This window comes from Sorex araneus, chromosome 2 (genome assembly GCF_027595985.1).
Source record: "Sorex araneus isolate mSorAra2 chromosome 2, mSorAra2.pri, whole genome shotgun sequence".
NCBI classification, from domain to species: Eukaryota; Metazoa; Chordata; class Mammalia; order Eulipotyphla; family Soricidae; genus Sorex; species Sorex araneus.
Window position 1 is genome coordinate 381021900 of NC_073303.1, and position 10529 is coordinate 381032428.

The window sequence follows — 10529 nt, forward strand, 5'->3', positions numbered from 1 at the left end:
ATTTACTAGAAATTTATGTAAAATCAGCTAGAGAATACAAAGAATTGGAAAAAAATTAAATAACCCATAAACATGAGCAACATAGTTATATATCTAAAACACAGATTCAACAACCCTGAAAACATGAGATCTAAGTTGCAACCATTGGAACTTTGTAGTGTGCCTATCAAGTTGCAGACGGGAAGATGGGGCGGGGATTAGTGGTGGGGTGGGAATATCTGTACATTGGTGGAGGCAAGTTGACTCCGGTGATGGAATTGGTGTTGAAATAGTACATACCTGAAACACAACTATCAGAACCTTGTAAATCACAGGTTTTTTTTTTAACTAAGTAAAAAGTTTATTAAAAACAGAATAACCCATAAGCATACTACCCAGTATAGTCAATTCTATTAACCTTTTGGTTTAATCTGTTTCTTCATATGTATGTATATCTGTAATTTGTTAAATTGTGATCATGCTGTTTATCCAGTTAGCAACCTACTTTGTAAACTTTGTTTCCAAACCCAAGTTTGGATGCTTGTCACTGAGAAACAGGGTTGATGAAGGAACAGGGTTATTTCTATTCTTGTAACCTGAGAAGATGGCAGACTTCTCTCCCTCAAGGAATCTTCCTATCAGGTCAGGGCTAGTTGTCATGCAGGGCTTTTACTGGTGAAAGAAAGAAGTATGTGGCAATGATCTTGTGAGAATGGAGTCCCCAGTTAATGGTTAATGAGAAGAAAGGTAAGATACTGGGTTTTAAATTTTGTCATGTATTTACAAACAACTAATCAGCCATTGAAAAGAGAAGCAGAATAACTTACTAAAAAAAATACTAAAAACCTCATGCAATAAAAACTTTGTTTGCTTTGGGGCTACACCTGGCGATGCTCAGGGCTTACTCCTGACTAAATACTCAGAAATTACTCCTGGTGGCCTTTGGAGACCCTATGGGATGCCAGGGATCAAAATTTAATTTTGATCCCAAAATTTAATTTAAATTGAATTTTTAAATGCCACAAATTAAATTTTTTAATGTCAGTAATATCGCAGGATATGTGCTTTATTATATTTTTATTAAGAGTATAAACCTTTTGGGGGGCCAGAGGGATTATACAGCAGGTATGGCATTTACCTTACATGAGATTGACCTGGCTTTGGTCCCTGGCATTTCATATGGTCCCGTGAGCATTACCAGGAGTTATTTCTGAGCGCAGAGTTAGAAGTAACCCCTGAGCATCATCAGGTGTGGCCCCAACCTCCCCCCCACCCCAAATACAAACCTTTTAATGAAAGTCTTTTTTCTTCTATGATTTGGCTACTGAACAGAGAGTTAAATTTCTTTGTAAATATTTTACTACTTATAATAGAAAACATATCCAGTAATCCCTGAACCCCCAATTTTTCTTCCAATTTTATTGCCACACCAGGTGAGGGCTTACCCTTGGCTCTGCACTCAGGAATCACTCCTGGTAGTGCTCCAGGGATCATACGGGATGCTGGGATCAAACCTGGGTTGGCCATGTGTAAGGCAAGTGCCCTACCTGCTATGCTGTAGCTCCATCTCCTATGAAGCAAAATTTGTATTTTGAAAAAAAGTTGTACATTTTACTGATGCAGTTCAGCAAAGGTTTGGGTGTCTGTTGTGTATCAAGTACTATGTCATTGATCAGGGCTGTGAACTTGGATAAAAGTTGTGAGAAGCAGTATATCTGATAGAAACGGGAGAACAGATAAATCTTATTTAGATAGCATTTACTCAGCATGGAGTATGGTATTTATGTTCTAATTTGGGAGGGCAGCTAATAATTAGTCAAACATTATGAATTTGAGTAGATAAGGCAGGTAGAGGGTAGAATAAAGCTGATAAGATGAAAATAAGTCAGATCAGTCATTTCTCCCTTGGAGTTGATGTGGACTTAAGTACGTAAGTTTGAGAAAGATCCATGGTGCTTGGTAAAGGGTGTGAAAAGAAATAAGAGAGGTAGACAAGATCTGGAGCTTCTCATAAGCCATTATCTATTTCTTTTTTTTTTTTCTGATCATATTTCTTTTTTTTAAAAAAAAACTTTTTATTAAATCACCATGTGGAAAGTTACAAAGTTCTCAGGTTTATATGTCAGTTATACAATATTCAAACACCCATCCCTTCACCAGTGTCCATATTCCACCACCAGAAACCCCAGTATACCCCCCGCCCCCACCCCCTACCCCCTACTGCATAACTAATGAATTTCACTTCATTTTTTCTTTACCTTGATTACATTCCATAATTCAACACAAAACTCACTATAGTTGTTGGAGTTTCCAACCAAGAGAGACAGACCTACTACATTTGATAATTAGTTTTTCATTGCTGGAAATGAATAGATATGTAGCCCCACTGCTACAAGTACATAACTCTCTCTCTCTCTTTTTTTTCCCCCTTTTTCCTTTTCCCTTTTTTTTTTTCTTTTTCCCCCTCATCCCCCTTCCCGCGCCTCATAGTATGGTGTACGCCACGCCGAGTCAGCCAGCGTGGGGCTTTTGCTTAGTTCACAGTCCAGAGAGGTGGCTGCTACACTAAAAACCTTCAAAATTTCAACAAAAACTTACTGTTCTAATTTGGGCTTTCCCCCCCCAAGTCAGACCTGTTCAAAAGGAACCGTTTCACATTGCGTCCGCGCGGTTTTGGATTTCTGTATAAAGTCCAGGGAAAATTCTGCCAGAAATTACATAGCCTAGCTCACAGTCCCAGTGCATTGCTGTAAGAAGTCTCTGAATTCAAAGTCTTTAGGCGCAGAGGGTCCGATTCACGCTCAGCGGCTCCGGACTTATCTGGGCCGAGGGCGTGCCGGTTACGCCCCCTTCCCATGAGTTCCTGGGAGCCCCCAAAGTAAAAACCGAATACCTCTGGGTTTGGAGTCACAGAAGATGGCGCCTGTATAAAAATAAAAAGAAAAAGAAAGGGCGCGCAGGCGGCGAGGCAGGCGAAGGAAGGAAGAAGGCCAAACTAGTTGCTCGATCGGTTTATTTCATGTCCATCTCCATTCTCCTCTGATTCTCCTCCTGCTTCTTTCTCCCCCATCCTACTTCATTCTCTCTCTCTCTGCCTCTCTCCCGGCTCTCGGTCTCTCTCTCGATCTGTGGATCTGGCCCCCGTGGATCTGGCTCCGTGGATCTCGCCCCATGGATCTGGCCCCCAACCCACTCTTACCGCCTCGTTAAATCTCCACAGCATGAGGGGGTAGGGACATACCCATAGGTGTGGTCAGCAATAGGGTAAGGTTCTTTTCCCTCAGGGGATGCTTCTCCTAGGACTTAATTCTCTTTCAGCAGGAGGACCCACCCAAGGGCAGAGTCCCATGAATGTGTTTCTCTTCTCCTCAGCCAGCTAACATATAAGAATTCATAATATTAATTATTTTGTATGGACACAATAAGAGATACATTAAAGCTTATAGAATTGCTCTCCTGGGGCCATCTCAATCTCAGACTACAGTGCTCAGGCCAGATCAGTCTTTCCTATCCCTGGCAGGGTCCCAGTCTCATAATTACTATTGGATCATGACAGCATTTGTCTATGATCAAGCTCTTAACTTATAGTTAAGAATTAGGCACTTTGGCCAGGCCCATCTCGATGCCAGGGTAGCACATAACTCACCGCTTGCCCTGGATCCTTCCCGTCCCACGTCGGGGACACTACTTTTGGGTGCTAGGAACTGAGGGCAACTGAGGCTTAAGTGGAGAAAGCAGATGCCCAGAAGGGAATAATATTTGAGGCCAATTAAGTCTTAAGTTATAAAAACATAATATTGTCTTCTTGTGTCTATACAAAAAAGACATAGCTTTAAAGTAAATTATTCAAAAGGCATAAAGAGGAGAGAAAGGCAATGTTATAATATTCAGTGTCCTAGGAAGTTCTGACCTTACCAATTAACAGAGTTTGATTAAGGGAAGAGCAGATAAACTGATAGAAATGGTTACAGATAAACAAAGGAATGGGAGTGACTCGGGAGCACTTTGATGGGTGTGACTGATAAACCTAAGCTCCTAGGGGCAAGGGAGAAAGGACAAACCAATGATATCCAACAGGCGCCTGCCACATGGGTGCCGCCAGGCCGCTGCTTTCCGTGCAGGAAGACAGGGTGGGGAGGAAAAAAATCCACCCCCGGCAGCACAGAGTTGTAGCCCAGTTCGCAGTCCCAGTGCATTGCTATCGGATGCTGCGCTGGATGCCCGAATGTGTTACATCTCTGGAATCAAAGTCTTTAGGCGCAGAGGGTCCGAGCCATTATCTATTTCAAGAAGGCGTTTTTAAAAGGTAAAATGTTAACCATTGGTATATACATTATAATGGGGTTGGGGGGATTGGAAGGAGAATACCAGGGAAGGATGATGTGGAAGAATAAGCAGTGGGATTGGAATGTTGAAAGTTTGACAGGTGGTTAAGTGGGGACTATACCAGATATCTCCAAACTTTTCCTGCCTGCTCAATGTCACATTCTAATTACTCAGCATTTTCATTCTCCTCCTTTTCTCCAAAGCTTTTACCTTTTCACATACTTCTTTTCTTACACATTTATTTTGCTTATGATTTATGTCTTCTAACTTTCCCTCACTCCCCCGTCATGTAAGGTCTTTGATGACAGAATTTTGTACCTTTTAACCTGTGTGGTGTCTTGTACATGGCACATGGAAAATACACATAGAATGAATGCTAGTTAGAAGACCAGGAAGAATGGGCTGATGAACTGGAAGTGAATGGGGCTTGTGGTTCCAGCATGTAGGTGGCTAATGATACCATTAACAAAGAAGACTAGAGGCTGGAATGTAGTTTCTCTTCATGCTACATTTAGATATTTCTGTTCACTTAGAGATGAAAACACAGATATACATGAATTAAAGTATAAGTAGATAATAAAAGGGGAGGATTAACCTTGGTGTGGGGAGAGAGTATAAGTGATAGGACAATGAAAAGAGAATGAACAGATAAATGAGCTTTGAAAGAATGGGGGATGTGACTCAATGTTAGAGTCCATGCCTTGCACGTGTGAGGTCCTGAGTCTGTCCCTGGAACTTTGATGGAGGTTTTTTTTTTTTTTTTTTCTTTTTGGGTCACACCTGGCAATGCACAGGGGTTACTTCTGGCTTTGCACTCAGGAGTTACTCCTGGTGGTGCTCAGGGGACCATATGGGATGCTGGGAATCGAACCCAGGTCGGCCGCGTGCAAGGCAAACGCCCTGCCCGTTGTGCTATTGCTCCAGCCCCTATCCCTGGAACTTTGGGAAAAACGTTCTGTAAATAAAGAAAAAAGAGAAGGGAAAATTTACCCCAAGTAGAGATGATAGCAATAATGTACAATCTGCACAGTTGGTAATAAGAGCACAAAATTTGCTGGTGTGAAACTGAGATTTTAAAAGTATGAGGCCAGGGGCTGGAGAGATAGCACAGCGGGTAGGGCGTTTGCCTTGCACGCGGCCGACCCGGGTTCAAATCCCAGCATCCCATATGGTCCCCTGAGCACGGCCAGGAGTAATTCCTGAGTGCAGAGCCAGGAGTAACCCCTGTGCATCGCCAGGTGTGACCCAAAAAGCAATAAATAAATAATAAATAAATAAATAAATAAATAAATAAATAAATAAATAAAAGTATGAGGCCAGAGACACAGTACAAAGGTTAGGGCATATGCCCTACATACACCCAATCCAGATTTGGTTGGCACCATGTGGCCTTTTGAGCATCATTAGGTGTAATCCTGGAGACCCCTGAATACTGCTAAGGTGGCCCTGGTAGACACTAGAATTACAATAGCTACCAGGCCTCTGAGCTATGATTGAGCCCTACCACTTCAAAAATAATAAGTAGGAGTCAAATCCTGAAGGGAGTCTTTACATTAGAGTATGCAAGCCACTGCAATGTTTTTTTAAAATTCTTTTTCATTGAAATATTACACTAAAAACACATACAAATGTGAGTTTATAGTTAAGGGATTCTACAAAGTGGAATCCTATCTCCCAAAGGAGAGACAAACTATATTTGTCTATCATCATTGATTCATTGACCTACTTAATTTAACAAGAATAGCAAAGATATACTTGTTTCTCTTCCTTTGATTAATAAACTGTTGGTTTATGTTTATTTAATGTTGCTGTAGTTTCTTCATTTTCTTTTCTTTTTTTAAAATTTTTTATTGAATCACCATGTGAAACATTACAAAGATTTCAGGCTTAAGTCCCAGTGATACAAGCTCAAAATACCCATCCCTTCACAAGTGCCCATGTCCCACCACCAAGAACCCCAGTATACCTCCCACCCCCTGCCTGTGTAGCTGATAGTTTTCACTTTACTTTCTCTTTACTTTGATCACATTCAGTATTTCAACATAAGACTCACTATTATTATTTGGAATTTACCTCCCCAAAATCAAACCTGCTGAAAAGGCAGCATTTGATAATTTTTTTTCCTTGCTGAGAATGAAGAGATATGAGGTCGTGCGGCTGCTATTGAGGTCGCGTGGTCTTAGATTTCTGTACTTCAGTAGTTAAGTCCAGGAAAATTTCTGCCAAAAATTGCATCATTGCAAGCTGAGTTCACAGTCTGGAGGCATTTCTACAAGCAGCTACTGTTGCCGAGAGTAATTAAGTGGCCTCTGGAATCATGGGCATTCAGCAACGGAGGGGCCGCACATGTGCGGCTGCCTGGTTCACGTCTGGGTGGAGAGCGGCCTATTTTCTTTATTTTCATTATTTTCCATTGTTTCCCATTGTGGGTGATAGAACACCTGGAAGGCAAGGGTTTTTGTTTATTTTTTGGTTGTGTGAGTGGTGCCAATTCCACATATACAGAGTATGAAGCTTCACTGTATCACTGTCATCCTGTTATTCATCGATTTGCTCGAGCGGGCACCAGTAACGTCTCCATTCGTCCCTGTCGCGTGCTAGTGTAGCCCAATGGCGTCTGCTCGCTCCAGGAACATGAAGAGTCTCAAACTGTTCATTCAGGGCCCCAGTGAAGAAATCTGACCATCTTGTAGGTGGGTGGCCACGTGGTCCTTTGACATCCCGTGGAATCCAGTCCGTAATAGCTCTAGTCCAGCGGTCGTCTCTGAGTCTCATTATGTGTCTGGCCCATCTGATTTTTGACGCCTTGGCAAATGAGACAGCGTCCCTGATTTTCAATTGTTGATGGAGGTCAGAACTCTGGATTCTTTCTCTTACTTGGGTGGAACGTGATACTCCAAGCATAGCTCTTTCGATTCCTCTTTGGGATATCCGAATAGTGTTATCTTGTTTTCGTAGGGCCCAGGTCTCTCAGGCATATGTTAGTGCAGGGAGAATGGTGGAGTCGAAAAGATGTGCCCGGAGCCACAGGTTCTTTGTCCTCTTAACAACTTCTTCGATGTTCTTGAAGGTGCTCCACGCTGCTCTCTTCCTCCTGCTCAGTTCTGGCACCAAGTCGTTCCTCATGTTGAGTTCTCGACCCATGTACACATAGCTGTTGCATTCGGAGATGTTCATTCTGTTGAGAGTAAATGGAACATCAGGGACTGGTTCATTTTTCATAAACATTGTTTTGTTGAGATTCAGCTGCAGTCCGACCTTTCCATACTCGTGGTCGAAGTCGGCCAGCATTTGTGCTGCTTGGCTAATGTTTGGTGTTATTAGAACAACGTCACCAGCAAAACGGAGGTGGTGTAGTTGCCAACCGTCTATCTTCACTCCCATTCCTTCCCATTCTAGTCATTGCATGAAGTTCTTGAGGGTGGCACTGAAGAGTTTTGGTGAAACGGTATTGCCGTATCGAACCCCTCTCTTTATGTTGATGTACACTTCTTTGTAGAATGGCGAGATCCTGGTGGTGAATCCATAATACAGTTCACAGAGGATCTTGATGTACTTGATGTATTGAGTTTGAATGCCCTGTCTGGCTAGGGCTTTGATGACCACTTCAGTCTCAATAGAATCATAGGCTTTCTTCAAATCAATGAATGTTAGACAGAGTGGTATCTTGAGACCTCAATGAGCTTGGTCACCGTGTGTATATGGTCGATTGTGCTGAATCCTTTTCGGAACCCGGCTTGCTTGCGTGGTTGTCCTTCGCCTAGTGTTCTGTCAATTCTATTCAGGATGACTCAAGTGAATAACTTGTAGATGACGGACAAGAGGCAGATCGGGCAATAGTTGCCAATGTCATGGATATCTCCCTTCTTGTATAACAGGATGGTCCTGCTGGTTTTCCATTGGGACGGAACTTTGTATTCAGACAGGTAGCGTGTGAGGAGCTGAGCCAGTGTATTGATGAGTACTGGCGGCAGATTCTTCAGGTGTTTGGATCTGATCTTGTCTGGACCGGGTGCTGTACGCGTCTTTACCAACAAAATGGAGTGTTGGATTTTGGAAGGGAGAATGCTGGGAACGACATATCCATCCTGTGGAATTTGGTATGTGGGCAGGTAGACATGGCTATCAAAGAGATTTGAGTAGAAGTCGTGGATAACCTTTTCCACTGTCCTTCTGGAAGATGTGATAGATCCATCAGGACGTTGGAGGGCAGTCATCTTGGTTTTGTCGTTGGTGAAGGACAGGTGGGGTTTTGAATACTTTTTCCGGCTTCTGCCACATCGGTCAACACTGCTGCTCTTCTCTCCTTGAGGTCCTCCCTTATCGATTCTCTGCACAGCTTTTTTTTCTTTTCTCTGCACAGCTTTGCAAGCTCAGACGTTAGCTTGTGATTGCCTGAGGCTCATCGACAGACCACATTGGTGGATGAGCTCTAGAGTTTCCGAAGACAGATGACCTTTTGTGGCTTTCTTTTTCTTTGCATTTCTTGTACAATCATGGAGGTATTGAATCAGCCAATTGTATTCCTCATTGATGTTGTCAACAATAGCATCTTCCCCTATTGCTGCAGTAGTACTAGAATATGAAGCTTTACACCTTGAAATTTCATGGTACTGTAAACCAGTGATAAAGTAATAAAAATAGAACATTCCATTGTATAACCAGTTGGTTTATCCTTCACTCAGTCTTTTAGGTTTATTTTTCTATTAGTGCTGTGATGAATATTTTTCACACCTGATTTTTGAAACATATAGAAATATATTTAACTATCTGACTATAAGTGCAATAGCAATTAATGGGTCTTAGAATATGCATATGTTCAGGTTTTATCGTATGTTACCAGTCATATTTTAGCCATCCCTGTGGGTGTGTAGTGCTTACACTGCTCTTTAATTTGCTCTTTCTGATGATGAACTAGGGTAACTTTTGGCTTATTGGCCATTTTTATGTTTTATACTAGTTGAGTTTTTTTATTTGTTTGCTTTTGGGCCACACCTGTTGGTGTCCAGGTATTACTCCTGGCTGTGCACTCAGGAATTATTCCTGGTAGGCTTGGGAGACCATATGAGGTGCTAGGGATCAACCCTGACAAACCCACTCACTATAATATCACTTATTTCAAGTTGTTTTTTTGTGATTGATGTTAGGAATTCTTTATATTTTAAAAATCATTCCTTTATCAGAGATATACTATACATTTGTACTATCTTAATAATGGGTTTAAATAAGTATATATGAGTAAAATCCAGTTTTCCTTTTTCTTTATGACTGGTGCTATCATAGTTCTGCTTGTAGAATGTTTACTTTAGGGCTGTGAATCTTTTCTCATCTAGAGATGCTGCTGAATGTGCAAGAAAGCTGGATGATTACTGTGTAAGATGTGAGATATATAGTTATAAGACTTGAAGCGATGCAGACACCAAAGGCAGGGAAATGAATTAGAACCTGTAAGTACAGCATAGTTTCTTTGCCTAAAATTGTTAGTAATTTTGAGGATGATTGGTAAGGTAAACTGATAGATATTTGAAAGGCCAAAGTGATAGATTTTCATGACAAGCTATATACAAGTTGTAGGATAGCATTGGGTTTGTCCTTTTAGCCTTGCCGCAGGGAACTTAGTTTACCTTAAAGCAATGTCCTTTCTGTATGGACACAGGAAGACAGTTAATATTATGCTTTGTATAATGGGGGTTTATTGGCTCCAATAATATTTACTCCTGGGCACCTGCTTTCTTGACTCAGTTGCCCTTAGTTCCTAGCACCCCAAAGGCAGGAGGGTCCTGACGACGGATGGAATGGACCTAGGGCAGGTTGTGAGCTACCCTGGCATCGAAATGGGCCAGGCCAAAGCACCACAATACTCAACTATAAGTTGAGAGCATGGTCATAGACAGATGCTGTCATGATCCAAAAGTAATGATGAGACTAGGACCCTGCTGGGGTTAGGAAGACTAACCTGGCCTGAGGACTGTGGTCTGGAATATATAGTGAGATGTCCTCAGGAAGAACCAAACTTTAAGTTTGATATATCTCTTACTGTGCTTATACATAATGACATTGCTAGAAATATCAGAAGTAGATTTACTACAACTAATTAAGTGGATTACTAGCTGAGGAAAGAAGAAAGCAACATACCCTGGATAGAATCCCGCCCTTAAGCAGATCTCCTAGTAATCTGGAGTAATCTCCTTAGGTGAGAGTTTGTTAATCTCCTGTAGGAGTGA